The sequence below is a fragment of the Salvelinus alpinus genome, chromosome 4 (assembly GCF_045679555.1).
Source record: "Salvelinus alpinus chromosome 4, SLU_Salpinus.1, whole genome shotgun sequence".
Lineage (NCBI taxonomy): Eukaryota > Metazoa > Chordata > Actinopteri > Salmoniformes > Salmonidae > Salvelinus > Salvelinus alpinus.
The window spans coordinates 78,628,815-78,645,262 of record NC_092089.1 but is presented as its reverse complement, the minus strand read 5'-3'; the positions used below and the strand labels follow the sequence as shown (position 1 = coordinate 78,645,262).

Here is a 16,448-nt window from a genome sequence, read left to right as displayed (position 1 = left end):
CTAGTCCAATGGCTAGTATGGAACTCTAACCTCATCTGACTGAGTCCTACTATGAAACCACAGACGGCGTGGATGGCGAGACACCGTGATGACAATGTGCTGCCTGCTGCTCCCGGCTCTCCCCTTGACCACCTCCTCCCTCCGCTGACCTCTCAAGTTATGAACTTTCTCAACCTTCAGTCTCTTGACTGTCGATCAACTTTTTAATGTAATGAATAGCACTATATAAGTTGAATAAATTAGTATTATTATTACAGTTTTCCCCAAATGTTTACACACTAAAACTGGCCCATGAGGCACACTGACACAAACCTGTAGAATTTAGTAGAACCAGACACCAAATCTGCTGTCACGATCTTTCAAGATCGAACCCAGAAGCAGACCAGGACAAGGAGCGTAGGAAGAAGGTGAGTATTTATTTACAGTGAAATGTGAAAAGGTAGATATATCCAGATGGCGTAACGGGCAGCGGTGGTGAGTAGATGAGAGGAAATAGGTGAATCCAATGTAGTAGCAGAATCCTCTGTCAACCAGGCGGGAATGGAGTGAATGATCCAGGTGAGTAACTGAAGACAAAACAAACGGAGGTAAGTTCAAGGCAAGCAATACGTAAATGAAAACAACAAAACAAATTCTATCCAACTGGAGTCTGGTACTCAGGCACAACATACTATTCATGGCTAACGATCCGGCAGGGAATGGAAGTCAGGTCAGAGCTTTTGAAGGGTAGAGATGATGATCAGGACAGGTGTGCAGATTACTGACGGGAAACAGGTGCGGGTGAAACCAATCTCCCAATGAGCTAATTCGCCCGGCAACCAGACAGGGTGCGTTCCAGGACACCTGAAACACACTCCAGGACAGACACACAGGCAAACCCAGACTCAGGAAGCGGGATTCGTGACAGTACCCCCCCTCCGACGAACGCCACCGGGCGGACTACCTGGAGCGCCAGGATGGAGGCGGTAGAAGTCACGAATCAGGTCGTCATCCAGAATCTGTCGCGGAGGAATCCAACTCCTCTCCTCTGGACCATATCCTTCCCAGTCCACTAGAAACTGGTACCCTCGACCCCGCCGTCTGGAGTCCATGATGCGGCGCACCGTGTAGACAGGACCACCTCCGATCATCCGAGGAGGAGGAGGACGAGGAGGAGGAGGCAACAGAGGACTGAGGTGAACCGGCTTGAGACAGGAGACATGAAAAGTGGGATGCACTCTAAGTGTTGCAGGCAACTTGAGTCGAACCACCACAGGATTTATGATTCTCTCCACTACAAACGGACCAATGAACTTAGGTGACAACTTCCTTGACTCCGTCCGTAGAGGAAGATCCCGTGTAGCCAACCAAACCTTATCTCCAACCGTATAAGCTGGGGCAGGAATACGGCGACGGTTCGCCTGTATCTGATACCGGTCAGAAACTCTAAGGAGAGCCTTCCTGGCCCGATGCCAGGTCCGGTGGCAACGACGAATATGGGTCTGGACAGAAGGAACCGAGAGATCCCTCTCCTGAGAAGGAAACAAAGGAGGTTGGTATCCGTAAAGGCATTGGAAGGGGGACATCCCAGTGGCAGATGAAGGAAGGGTATTATGGGCATACTCAACCCAGGGTAATTGAGATGACCAAGAGGTGGGATCAGAGGAGACAAGACAACGCAGCGTGGACTCCATCTTCTGGTTGGCTCTCTCCGCTTGACCATTAGATTGTGGGTGAAATCCAGAAGTGAGACTGACTGTAGCTCCAATGGCCAAACAGAAGGACTTCCAGACAGCAGAGGTAAACTGAGGACCACGGTCAGACACAATGTCACTGGGCAATCCGTGAACCCTGAAAACCTCCCTGACCAGGATCTCGGACGTCTCCGTAGCCGATGGAAGCTTGGAGAGAGGAACAAAATGAGCAAACTTGCTGAATCTGTCCACAATGGTCAGAATGACCGTGTTCCCAACAGAAGGGGGCAATCCCGTGACAAAATCCAGGGCCAGATGCGACCAAGGTCGCCGAGGAATAGGTAGGGGATGAAGAAGCCCAGAGCTGGGCCGATTGGTACTCTTGTTCTGGGCACAAACAGGACATGCGGCAACAAACCTCCGGGTATCTTCTCCCATGGCAGGCCACCAAAAACGTCTGCGCAGTAGTGCCATAGTCCGAGCAACGCCAGGGTGACAAGCTATCTTGCTGGCGTGGGACCACTGAAGGACAGCAGAACGGACCGACTCGGGTACGAACAACCGACCGGGTGGACCGTTACCGGGGCCGGGCTGCGTCCGAAGGGCCGCCATCACATCCTCCTCTATCCTCCATGTAACGGCTCCCACGACAACATTCTGGGGAAGAATCGTCTCAGTCTTGACCCCACTCTCCTCCGTCTTAGAGAACATCCGGGACAGGGCGTCCGCCTTCCCGTTCTTAGACCCAGGTCGGAATGTCAGGGAAAAATTGAAACGTCCAAAAAACAAGGCCCACCTAGCCTGACGGGCGTTGAGACGTTTAGCCGATTGTACGTAAGCCAGATTCTTGTGGTCAGTCCAGACCACAAACGGTTGCTCCGCTCCCTCCAACCAGTGCCGCCACTCCTCCAAGGCAAGCTTCACAGCGAGAAGCTCCCGGTTACCCACATCGTAGTTTCTTTCAGCTGGAGAAAGACGACCAGAGTAGAAAGCGCAGGGATGGAGTTTACCGTCAGTGGAGCTACGCTGGGACAGGATGGCGCCCACACCCACATCAGAAGCATCCACTTCCACAACGAACTGACGGGAAGTGTCAGGTTGAGAGAGAATCGGGGCGTTGGTGAATCGGCTCTTCAAGTCCAGAAATGCTCAGTCTGCCTCAGGAGTCCAACAGAACTTTCTGGTGCAAGACGTCAGGGCAGTTAAAGGTGCAGCCACCCGGCTGTAGTCACGGATAAACCTCCGATAAAAATTCGCAAACCCCAGGAATCTCTGGAGCTGCAATCTTGTACCGGGCTGGACCCAATCCCGAACCGCCCGAACCTTCTCTTGGTCCATCTTGATCTCTCCCCTGGATATGATGTACCCGAGGAAGGACGTTGTATGGGCGTGAAAATCACACTTCTCCGCCTTCACGAACAGACGGTTCTCCAATAACCGGTGCAGGACCTGCTTGACATGCAGAACGTGGCTAGAAAGCTCCTTTGAGAAGATGAGGATATCATCCAGGTAAACGAACACAAAAATCCCAATCATATCTCTCAAAACGTCATTCACCATACTTTGGAACACCGCCGGAGCGTTGGTCAGTCCAAACGGCATCACCTGGTACTCAAAATGTCCCATCGGAGTATTGAACCCAGTCAACCACTCGTCCCCCTCCTTGATCCGAACCAAATGATAAGCATTACGTAAATCAAGCTTCGTAAAAACCGTAGCACCCTGTAAGGAATCGAAAGCCGAGCTCATCAAGGGCAGGGGATACTTGTTCTTAACCGTAATCTCATTCAAACCCCGATAATCAATACACGGTCGAAGAGAACCATCCTTCTTGCTCACAAAAAAAAATCCTGCTCCCAAAGGTGATGACGATGGCCGAATGAGACCTGTAGCTAGAGACTCCTTGATGTAGGTCTCCAAGGCCTCACGTTCCGGTCGAGAGATACTGTATAACCGTCCCTTGGGAAAGGCAGATCCAGGAAACAGATTAATCGCACAATCATAAGGTCGGTGGGGAGGAAGAGACAGAGCCTTCTGTTTACTGAATACCTCACCCAACTCGTGATATGTTTCTGGAACCAGGGACAAATCAGGAGGAGCAGAGTCACTGACCTGACTGGAAACAGCAGGAGAACAGGCAGTCCTAAGGCAGTTAGCATGACACTCAATGCTCCAACTAGTTACCTTCCCTGTCACCCAATCAAACGAGGGATTGTGTTCCTTCAGCCAGGGGTAACCAAGAACCAGAGGAACATGGGGCGAGGACAAAATGAAGAAAGAGATAAACTCTGAATGATTTCCCGACACCAACATCTTAACCGGTTCAGTCCTCATAGTGATCCGTGCCAGACTACTGCCGTTCAGAGTGGTTGCTTCAATGGCTTCCGGCAATTGCTCCTTGGAAAGCCCCAGCTGTTCCACCAAGTCGGCATCCATACAGTTGCCATCGGCACCTGAATCGATAAAAGCGTTCAGGTCAAAACTCTGATCCTTATTCATAAGGGTCGCAGGAAAACGGGGTCTGACAAGATCCTTGAGAGATTGAAACTGGCTCGCTAAAATTCCTCCCAAATTTAGCGAGCCGGGCAGTTTAACGGGCGCTGTGGACAAGCGGAGTTGTAATGTCCCGATCTACCACAGTAGAAAGAGCTATTGGTCTCACGTCTACTTTGGCGCTCCTCCTTAGTTAGCCCGTGTCGCCCCACTTGCATTGGTTCAGAATCTGGTGGCAAGACTCCTCCACTAATCCCTTGTGGATAATAACGATCAATACGTCCTGGTTCACCTCCTGAACCGAATGGTAACCGAGTTACAGATTGATTGGATAGACCCCACTGCTTCTCCCTCCTTCTCTCTCGGACTCTATTATCAACCCGAATAGATAAAGCGACCAAGCTGTCTAAGTCACTAGGCTCTGGATAAGAAATCAGCTCATCCTTAAGTTCATCTGACAACCCCTTGTAAAAAACCGCTTGTAGTGACTCCTCATTCCAACCACTCTCCACAGCCAATGTCCTGAACTCAATCATAAAATCTGCCACACTGCGATCTCCTTGGCGAAGAGAGAACAAACGTTTAGCTGCGTCCTTACCTCGGACTGGATGATCAAAAAGCTTCCTCATCTCTCCCGTGAACTCCTGATATGAAGCCGTGCAGGTTCCCTGTCGTTCCCAAACGGCTGAAGCCCATTCCAGAGCTCTTCCACGCAACAGTTCAATAATAAAGGCTATCCTAGCCTTGTCAGTGGCGTAAGAATGGGGCTGTAGATCAAACACTAACCCACACTGCATAAGAAACGAACGGCATTTTCCCAAATCCCCTTCATATTTATCAGGCGTCGGTACCTTGGGTTCACGAAATGGAACCGCTTCAGACACGGCAGGTGAGATGGGTGAAACCGGTAGTGAATGAATCACCTGCAAACTGAGCTGATCCTGGACTTGTGTCAAGCTAGCAGATAAATTCTGGATCGAACTCGCTATCTCCTGTAGCGCCGTATTGTGTTGTCCCAATTTCTTCTCCTGCAGGGTAATGGCATGGCAAACGGAGTCCAGGTCCGCTGGGTTCATTACTGGCCGGATCGTTCTGTCACGATCTTTCAAGATCAAACCCAGAAGCAGACCAGGACAAGGAGCGTAGGAAGAAGGTGAGTATTTATTTACAGTGAAATGTGAAAAGGTAGATATATCCAGATGGCGTAACGGGCAGCGGTGGTGAGTAGATGAGAGGAAATAGGTGAATCCAATGTAGTAGCAGAATCCTCTGTCAACCAGGCGGGAATGGAGTGAATGATCCAGGTGAGTAACTGAAGACAAAACAAACGGAGGTAAGTTCAAGGCAAGCAATACGTAAATGAAAACAACAAAACAAATTCTATCCAACTGGAGTCTGGTACTCAGGCACAACATACTATTCATGGCTAACGATCCGGCAGGGAATGGAAGTCAGGTCAGAGCTTTTGAAGGGTAGAGATGATGATCAGGACAGGTGTGCAGATTACTGACGGGAAACAGGTGCGGGTGAAACCAATCTCCCAATGAGCTAATTCGCCCGGCAACCAGACAGGGTGCGTTCCAGGACACCTGAAACACACTCCAGGACAGACACACAGGCAAACCCAGACTCAGGAAGCGGGATTCGTGACATCTGCAGTACTACTGGCACATGTTTTGCTTTACACTCAGATTGCAATTCTATAACAAACACTTGGCAAAACACAACACACAATTCGCTACCTTTGGCACAACCTTCACAACTAAAATATATTGTGTGTAAATGAAAAGCAACACTGTTCAACAAGCTAAGATCAAATACCAATTGATCACTTTCTCTCTTCACATGTGCAAACACTAATTGCTTAAATGTTCACTTTGCAATCAGACCGCTGGTATGGATAAAAAGGCCACCGGGGAGTACTCCTGTGTTTGGAGAACAAAGGAAGCAAACTTGGCAGAGAGAGAGAGGTGGAGGTGGACAAAGAACAAGGAGAGTAATCGCTGATGAAATTTGGGTGACTATGGTAGACCATGTTGTCAACCATGGTTTGACCATGCAAGAGGCTGGGCAAAGAGTGCTGCCCAATCTGAGCCGCTTCACCGTAGCGTCCATCATCCGGACGTTCCAAAATGAGAATTGGTATGTTCTGCAGACATTGGACCTCTCTACTACTTTTACTACCTGACAGTAGTACAACATCAAGCTCAGTAAAGACTGTAGATTCCAATACATACTGTAAGGGGAAACAAAGTCAATGTATCATGTATTACTGTATGTATGAAATTGGGAAATATACTACTTTGTTTATTTTGTATACTGTATTACTGTAGTGTTTACTGTATTGTATGCTATTTTGTTTTTGTAGAACTGAAAGACGACCATCACGTGGTGGTAGAACACGTCTATTTACAGATGAACAGGAGGCTGCCATTGTGCAAATGGTAGTTGAAAATAATGCCATAACACTGCGGAAATCCAACAACAGATTATTGAAAACACTGAAAACATCAGAGTGAGCTTATCAACAATAGCGTGCATCCTTAAGAAACACCATCTTCGGATGAAGCAAATCTACAGAGTCCCATTTGAAAGGAATTCCCAAAGAGTGAAGGATAAACTGTACGAATATGTGCAAGTAAGCAATGTAGTGGTATTACACTCCTGAAACATTAGAGACTCATTGATGTTGCCAGTGAACTTTACTATACAGCAATTACAGTATTTACTGTCATTTCAGAGAATCGTGGAGTTGGATGCAAGTCCTGTCCCCCAGGAACTCATATTCATAAGTGAGGCTGGATTCAATTAAGCATCATTGGTCAACGCGCCATCATTGAGGTATTGTCACGCCCTGACCGCAGAGAGCCTTTTAATTTCTCGATTTTGTTAGGTCAGGGTGTGATTTGGGTGGGCATTCTATGTTCTATATTTCTTTGTTTTTGGCCGAGTGTGGTTCCCAATCAGAGGCAGCTGTCTATCGTTGTCTCTGATTGGGAATCATACTTAGGCAGCCTGTTTTGCCACCTTAGTTGTGGGATGTTGTCTTCGTTTAATGCATGTATAGCCTTACGGAGCTTCACGTTCGTTTTTGTTGTTTATTGTTTTGTTGGCGACATTTAAAAAATAAAGAAAAATGTACACTTACCACGCTGCACCTTGGTCCGGTCATTTTCAAGATGACGCTCGTGACAGAACATCCCACCACAAGTGGACCAAGCAGCGTGGCCAGGAGGGGCAGACAGAGTGGAGGACATCATGGACCTGTGAGGAGGTGATGTCAGGACACGAGAGCCTGCCGTGGAAGCAGGCAGAGGCAGCGAGGAAGGCGGAAGCAGAGAGAAAAGGGGACCAGCGTTACACAGGGTCACGGCTGGCAAGGAAGACCGGGAAGCCAATCCCAATTATTTTTTTGGGGGGGGGGGGGTGGCACACGGGTAGGTTGGCGGAGCTAACTCCCCGTGCTCACGGTAGGGAGCGTGGTACTGGTCAGGCACCGTGTTATGCGGTGAAGCACACCGTTTCTCCAGTGCGCATTCACAGCCCGGTGCACTCTGAGCCAGCTCTCCGCATGTGTCGTGCTAGAGGGGGCATCCAGTCAGGACGGATTGTGCCAGCACAGCGCTCCTGGTCTCCGGTGCGCCTCTTCGGCCCAGGGTATCCTGCGCCGGCTCTGCGCACTGTGTCTCCGGTGCGCCGTCACAGCCCAGTGCGTCCTGTGCCTGCGCTCCGCACGTGCCGGGCCAAAGTGGGCATTCAGCCAGGGCGAGTGGTGCCAGCTTTAAGCACCAGATCTCCAGTGCTCCCCCACAGCCCGGTTTGACCTGTGCTTGCTCCACGGACCAGGCCTCCAGTATGTCTCCCCAGCCTGGTGAGTCCTTGGCCTGCTCCACGGGCCAGTCCGGGGCCTGCAGCGACAGTTCCCAGTCCAGAGCTTCCGGCGACAGTTCCCAGTCCAGAGCTTCCGGCGACAGTTCCCAGTCCAGAGCTTCCGGCGACAGTTCCCAGTCCAGTCCAGAGCTTCCGGCGACGTTTCACAGTCCGGAACCTCCAACGACGGGCCACAGTCCGGAACCTCCAACGACAGGCCACAGTCCGGAACCTCCAACGACGGGCCACAGTCCGGAACCTCCAACGACGGGCCACACTCCGGAATCTCCAATGACGGTCTACAGTCCGGAACCTCCAACAACGGTCTACAGTCCGGAGCCTCCAGCGACAGTCCCCAGTCCGGAGCCTCCAGCGACGGTCCCCAATCTGGAGCCTGCAGCGAGGGTCCCCAGTCCGGGGTCGGCGACGAGGGTCCCCGCACCAGAGGCGCCACCAAAGTGGGGGGAGCCAGAGGTGGAGCGGGGTCTGCGTCCCGCACCGGAGCCGCCACCAAGATAGATGCTCACCCGGACCCTCCCCTATAGTGTCAGGTTTGCGGCCGGAGTCCGCACCTTTGGGGGGGGGGGGGGGGGTACTCACCACGCTGCACCTTGGTCCGGTCATTTTCAAGACGATGGTCGTGACTGGTATCTGGCCAGCGCGGGGGAAAAGTCACCATATGCGCAGCTATGAGCCACAATGGGGTCCTCCACTGCCATGCCACCCTTGGACCATACACACTGCCCATCTCCTTAATTTCCTGAACACTTTACATGACAATCTTTTTCAGCCAGTGCAGAGAGGGCCAGGCGATCCTGAGCAGCAAATGTATGTTCTAATTTGGGACGTGAGTTTCGCTACTGCTTCCATGACCATCCCAGGTTTACAATTCTCTATCTCACACCATATTCACCATTTCTCATTCCCATTGATTTGTTTTCCGCATGGGGGTGGAAGGTGTATGATCGCACACCCCATGAACGTATGGCCGTTCTCCAGGCAATGGGGAGGCCTGTGGTGACATTCCGGTCCTTTCAGGGGTGGATGCATCATGCCAGAAGATATTTCCCCCGCTGTCTGGCCAAGGAGAATATCGCCTGTGATGTTGATGAAAATCTGTTGCTGGGCCAAAACAACAGATATGACTGATTTTGTTTTTGCAATGGAGTATTTGTTTCCCGACTTATGATTTTACTGTATTTTGACAGTTTCTTTATCTATTCTGTACAATTGATCTAACATACAGTACAGTAGTACAAATAGGCCTATTTTTATTCCTTTGCATATGCAAAATATATTTGCTGTATGTTTGCATTTTTACTGTATGTGTGCTTACAGCATGCTGTTTGACATGTATTGATAAATGTTGAAATATAAAACGTACATTTTTGTAATTGTGTTACTTTCTTGTTTGAGTACACACAAACAACATACAGTATAACAACAAAATCTTAGTCTTTACACTGAAATAGGTTCTGATAGTAGTGTTTTGAATGTCCCATTAGTGTGATCTTCGTTATCACAAAGTTAGATTAATTTGATGTATGTTTTATTTTGAGCAGGGAGTACATGGTTTTGATTGTTGTGTTTCATTTTGCAAGTTGTCTGTGGGATTTGGGGAAATTGGCTAACTGTTTTGAGTACCTGAGATGTAGTTTCAGCAAACGTGTGTTAACAATTGTGAAACTGTAAAGCACCCTTTGCTGGCTCTAACAGCCGCCCAATCAGTTTGCTGCCTGCTCTTAGTAAACTGATGGCGGGAATTGTGTTTGACCAAATACAATGCTATTTTTCAGAGAACAAGTTAACTACTGACTTTCAGCATGCATATAGAGAAGGGCACTCAACTTGTACTGCACTGACTCAGATGACTGATGATTGGTTAAAAGAGATGGATTTCAGTGCAGCCTTTGATGTTATTGATAATGTTGCATATAAAGGGTGTGACCATTGAGCAAGCTGAGGAAGCTAAATTCCTAGGTACAACACTGGATGGTCAATTATCATGGTCAAGTCATATTGACAAAGTTGTGAAGATGGGGAGGGGTATGGCTGTTATAAAAAGATGATCTGCGTTTTAACACAAAGATCTAGATATTCAGTCTCTGGTATCATCCCATCTTGATTACTGTCCTGTAATATGCTAGCAAAGCTGCAGTTGGCTTAAAACGGAGCAGTACACTTTGCCCTTAATTGCACATACAGAACTAACATCGACAACATGCATGCCAGTCTTTCTGGGTTGAGGGTTGACCAGAGATGAATTGCTTCTCCTAGTTTTTATGAGAAGTATTACTGTAATGAAAATTCCAGATTGTCTGCATAATCAAATAACATTCCTCTCAGACACCAATACATACCCCACAAGACATGCCACCAGGAGTCTCTTCACAGTTCTCAAGTCCAAAACGAATTCACGGCAAAGCACAGTATACAGAGCCATGATTGCATGGAACTGCCTTACAGTGGCAATTTCAGCATGTAAATCTTGGTGGGGCAAATATTGGATGCATGCCAGCAAAGCCACTACATAACACAACACCAGCGGTGGAAAAAGTCCCCAATTGTCATACTTGAGTAAAAGTAAAGATACCTCAATAGAAAAAGTGAAAGACACCCAGTAAAATACTACTTGAGTTAAAATCTAAAAGTATTTGGTTTTAAGTATACTTTAGTATCAAAGTAAATTTTATCGCTAAAATGTACTTAATTATCAAAAGTAAAAGTATAAATGATTTCAAATTTCTTATATTTAGCAAACCAGACGCACCATTGTCTTGTTTTTTACAGTTACGGATAGCCAGGGGAACACTCCGACACTTAGACATAATTTACAAATGAAGCATGTGTGTTTAATGAGTCCGCCAGATCAGAGACAGTAGGGATGACTAGGGATGTTCTGTTGATAAGTGCGTGAATTGAACCATTTTCCTCTGCTGCGAAGCATAAAACATTTAACAAGTACTTTTGGGTGTCAGGGAAAATGTATGGAGCAAAAAGTACAGTATTTTCTTCAGGAATGTAGTGAAGTAAATGTAAAAGTTGTCAAAAATAGAAATAGTAAAGTACAGATACCCCAAAAAACTACTTAAGTAGTACTTTAAAATATTTTTATTTAAGTACTTTACACTGTCGTGGAAAATTGCAAGATTATGTTATAATGCTTGTATTGCATTGTAATGGTTGTTTTATTCGACAGAATAGAGTATTGTGTGTGTGTTCCACTAAGGATGGGCCTCTATGAGATAGCACTGACAGAGGAGATTTACGATAAAACCTAAAGAGCATTCCAGAGAACATGAGCTAATGGTTCTGTTCTATGTCGTACCAGGAAGAGACTGTTCCTTTTTGGAGTAAGGGGGCCAGACACTGGTCTTTACAATGGAAACTGTTGACACAGCAGTAACTGTCTGCTATGTTTTATAGATATATTTCATACAAATCTTAAAAACTTTTTGTCAATATGGGGGCGCTGTTTTCACTTTGTAAAAAATCGTGCCCAAATTAAACTGCCTCGTACTCTATTCTAGATCGTACAATATGCATATTATTATTACTATTGGATAGGAAACACTCTCAAGTTTCTAAAACCGTTTGAATTATATCTGTGAGTAAAACAGAACTCATTTTGCAGCAAACTTCCTGACAGGAAGTGAAAAATCTGAAATCGAGGCTCTGTTCCAGGGCCTTCCTATTCATTTGCTTGAAATCTATGGATATACATGCACTTCATACGCCTTCCACTAGATGTCAACAGGCAGTGGGAGGTGGAATGGGGTGTCTAGCTTGATCTGAGGTTGAACAAGAGCTCTTGGAATGACGTGACCACTATTTCCTTTTTCTTCGAAGGCGCGGGAAGGACATCAGCATTGGCTTCTGAAAAGCGTTCGGTATAGACGGATAATATCTCCGGCTTTGACTTTATTTGATACATGTGATAATATCATCGTAAAGTATGTTTTTTCAATATAGTTTTATCAGATTATTCAACGTTTATCGGGAGTTTTGGAGTTTTCCGTTCTCTGCGTTAGGTGAAGATGGACATCTTCGCGCCACTTGGCTAGCTAAGGTTGCTAATTCGACAGGAGAAGAGGACATTCTAAATCCAAATAACGATTTATTCTGGACAAAGGACTCCTTGTACAAGATTCTGATGGAAGCTCAGCAAAAGTAAGAACCATTTATGATGTTATTTCGTATTTCTGTGGAAAATATTTAGTCGTATTTTCCTTCCTTTTTGCGGGCGCTGTCTCGCTATAACGTAAGCTGTTTGTTATGGTAAAGTTATTTTAAAAAATCTAACACGGCGATTGCATTAAGAACTAGTGTATCTTTCATTTGCTGTCCAACATGTCATGTTTTGTCATTGATTATCATGTCTTGTCCCTGTGCTTCCCTTCTATTCGTTTCCCTCTGCTGGTCTTATTAGGTTCTTTCCCTCTTTCTATCCCTCTCTCTCCCCCTCCCTCTCTCCCTCTCTCGCTCTCTCTCTCTATCGTTCCGTTCCTGCTCCCAGCTGTTCCTCATTCTCCTAACTACCTCATTTACTCTTTCACACCTGTCCCCTATTTTGCCCTCTGATTAGAGTCCCTATTTCTCCCTCTGTTTTCCGCTTCTGTCCTTGTCGGATCCTTGTTTGATGTTTGCTGTTCTGTGTCCTTGTTCCGCCCTGTCGTGTTTTTGCCTTCTTCAGATGCTGCGTGTGAGCAGGTGTCTATGTCAGCTACGGCCTGTGCCTTCCCGAAGCGACCTGCAGTCTGTGGTCGCGTCTCCAGTCGTTCCTCTCTACTGACGAGAGGATTTCAGTTTTCCTGTTTTGGATTTACCTAAGATAATATCCAGGAGTATCGTTTTGGTTTAAGACTGGAATAAAGACTCTGTTTCTATTAAGTCGCTTTTGGGTCCTCATTCACCAGCATAACAGAAGGATCCGACCAAGAATGGACCCAGCGACTACGGATTCTCGCAACACTGCCGTCGAGTTCCAGGGAGCAATGCTCGGCAGACACGAGCAGGAATTGTCTGCTGCTCGTCATGCCGTTGAGACCCTGGCCGCTCAGGTCTCCGACCTCTCAGGACAGTTTCAGAGTCTTCGTCTCGTGCCACCAGCTACTTCCTGGTCTTCCGAGTCTCCGGAACCTAGGGTTAATAACCCACCATGTTACTCTGGGCAGCCCACTGAGTGTCGCTCCTTTCTCACCCAGTGTGATATTGTGTTCTCTCTCCAGCCCAACACATACTCAAGAGAGAGAGCTCGGATCGCTTACGTCATATCACTCCTTACTGGTCGGGCTCGGGAGTGGGGCACAGCTATCTGGGAGGCAAGGGCTGAGTGTTCTAACGATTATCAGAACTTTAAAGAGGAGATGATACGGGTTTTTGATCGTTCAGTTTTTGGGAAGGAGGCTTCCAGGGCCCTGGCTTCCCTATGTCAAGGTGATCGATCCATAACGGATTACTCTATAGAGTTTCGCACTCTTGCTGCCTCCAGTGACTGGAACGAGCCGGCGTTGCTCGCTCGTTTTCTGGAGGGACTCCACGCTGAGGTTAAGGATGAGATTCTCTCCCGGGAGGTTCCTTCCAGCGTGGACTCTTTGATTGCACTCGCCATCCGCATAGAACGACGGGTAGATCTTCGTCACCGAGCTCGTGGAAGAGAGCTCGCGTTAACGGTGTTCCCCCTCTCCGCATCTCAACCATCTCCTCCCACCGGCTCAGAGACTGAGCCCATGCAGCTGGGAGGTATTCGCATCTCGACTAAGGAGAGGGAACGGAGAATCACCAACCGCCTTTGCCTCTATTGCGGTTCTGCTGGACATTTTGTCATGTCATGTCCAGTAAAAGCCAGAGCTCATCAGTAAGCGGAGGGCTACTGGTGAGCGCTACTACTCAGGTCTCTCCATCAAGATCCTGTACTACCTTGTCGGTCCATCTACGCTGGACCGGTTCGGCTGCTTCCTGCAGTGCCTTGATAGACTCTGGGGCTGAGGGTTGTTTTATGGACGAAGCATGGGCTCGGAAACATGACATTCCTCTCAGACAGTTAGGAAAGCCCACGCCCATGTTCGCCTTAGATGGTAGTCTTCTCCCCAGTATCAGATGTGAGACACTACCTTTAACCCTCACAGTATCTGGTAACCACAGTGAGACCATTTCCTTTTTGATTTTTCGTTCACCTTTTACACCTGTTGTTTTGGGTCATCCCTGGCTAGTATGTCATAATCCTTCTATTAATTGGTCTAGTAATTCTATCCTATCCTGGAACGTTTCTTGTCATGTGAAGTGTTTAATGTCTGCTATCCCTCCTGTTTCTTCTGTCCCCTCTTCTCAGGAGGAACCTGGTGATTTGACAGGAGTGCCGGAGGAATATCATGATCTGCGCACGGTCTTCAGTCGGTCCAGAGCCAACTCTCTTCCTCCTCACCGGTCGTATGATTGTTGTATTGATCTCCTTCCGGGGACCACTCCCCCTCGGGGTAGACTATACTCTCTGTCGGCTCCCGAACGTAAGGCTCTCGAGGATTATCTGTCTGTTTCTCTCGACGCCGGTACCGTGGTGCCTTCTTCCTCTCCCGCCGGAGCGGGGTTTTTTTTTGTTAAGAAGAAGGACGGTACTCTGCGCCCCTGCGTGGATTATCGAGGGCTGAATGACATAACGGTTAAGAATCGTTATCCGCTTCCCCTTATGTCGTCAGCCTTCGAGATTCTGCAGGGAGCCAGGTTCTTTACTAAGTTGGACCTTCGTAACGCTTACCATCTCGTGCGCATCAGAGAGGGGGACGAGTGGAAAACGGCGTTTAACACTCCGTTAGGGCATTTTGAATACCGGGTTCTGCCGTTCGGTCTCGCTAATGCTCCAGCTGTCTTTCAGGCATTAGTTAATGATGTACTGAGAGACATGCTGAACATCTTTGTTTTCGTTTACCTTGACGATATCCTGATTTTTTCACCGTCACTCGAGATTCATGTTCAGCACGTTCGACGTGTACTCCAGCGCCTTTTAGAGAATTGTCTCTACGTGAAGGCTGAGAAGTGCGCCTTTCATGTCTCCTCTGTCACATTTCTCGGTTCTGTTATTTCCGCTGAAGGCATTCAGATGGATCCCGCTAAGGTCCAGGCTGTCAGCGATTGGCCCGTTCCTAAGTCACGTGTCGAGTTGCAGCGCTTTCTCGGTTTCGCTAATTTCTATCGGCGTTTCATTCGTAATTTCGGTCAAGTGGCTGCCCCTCTCACAGCTCTGACTTCTGTCAAGACGTGCTTTAAGTGGTCCGGTTCCGCCCAGGGAGCTTTTGATCTCCTCAAGAAGCGTTTTACATCCGCTCCTATCCTTGTTACTCCTGACGTCACTAAACAATTCATTGTCGAGGTTGACGCTTCAGAGGTGGGCGTGGGAGCCATTCTGTCCCAGCGCTTCCATTCTGACGATAAGGTCCATCCTTGCGCTTATTTTTCTCATCGCCTGTCGCCATCGGAACGCAACTATGATGTGGGTAACCGCGAACTGCTCGCCATCCGCTTAGCCATAGGCGAATGGCGACAGTGGTTGGAGGGGGCGACCGTCCCTTTTGTCGTTTGGACTGACCATAAGAACCTTGAGTACATCCGTTCTGCCAAACGACTTAATGCACGTCAAGCTCGTTGGGCGTTGTTTTTCGCTCGTTTCGAGTTCGTGATTTCTTATCGCCCGGGAAATAAGAACACCAAGCCTGATGCCTTATCCCGTCTCTTTAGTTCTTCTGTGGCTTCTACCGACCCCGAGGGGATTCTCCCTGAAGGGCGTGTTGTCGGGTTGACTGTCTGGGGAATTGAGAGACAGGTAAAGCAAGCACTCACTCACACTGCGTCGCCGCGCGCTTGTCCTAGTAACCTTCTGTTCGTTCCTGTCTCTACTCGTCTGGCTGTTCTTCAGTGGGCTCACTCTGCCAAGTTAGCTGGCCACCCCGGCGTTCGGGGTACGCTTGCTTCTATTCGCCAGCGGTTTTGGTGGCCTACTCAGGAGCGTGACACGCGCCGTTTCGTGGCTGCTTGTTCGGACTGCGCGCAGACTAAGTCAGGTAACTCTCCTCCTGCCGGTCGTCTCAGACCGCTTCCCATTCCTTCTCGACCATGGTCTCACATCGCCTTAGACTTTATTACCGGTCTGCCTTCGTCTGCGGGGAAGACTGTGATTCTTACGGTTGTCGATAGGTTCTCTAAGGCGGCACATTTCATTCCCCTCGCTAAGCTTCCTTCCGCTAAGGAGACGGCACAAATCATCATTGAGAATGTGTTCAGAATTCATGGCCTCCCGTTAGACGCCGTTTCAGACAGAGGCCCGCAATTCACGTCACAGTTTTGGAGGGAGTTCTGTCGTTTGATTGGTGCTTCCGTCAGTCTCTCTTCCGGGTTTCATCCCCAGTCTAACGGTCAAGC

The 16,448-nt window shown here is 48.2% G+C and overlaps 2 long non-coding RNA genes across 2 annotated transcripts; both read right to left on the bottom strand.

The window, feature by feature from the left end:
* Positions 1-397: 397 nt before the first annotated feature.
* Positions 398-796, bottom strand: LOC139574494 (uncharacterized). The gene is made up of 2 exons (XR_011674785.1): positions 672-796; positions 398-566 (listed from the first exon to the last, which is right to left on the bottom strand). It is a non-coding gene; the product is annotated as an uncharacterized lncRNA (long non-coding RNA).
* Positions 797-5,309: 4,513 nt separating this feature from the next.
* Positions 5,310-5,708, bottom strand: LOC139574495 (uncharacterized). Its single transcript, XR_011674786.1, has 2 exons — positions 5,584-5,708; positions 5,310-5,478 (listed from the first exon to the last, which is right to left on the bottom strand). It is a non-coding gene; the product is annotated as an uncharacterized lncRNA (long non-coding RNA).
* Positions 5,709-16,448: the final 10,740 nt, after the last annotated feature.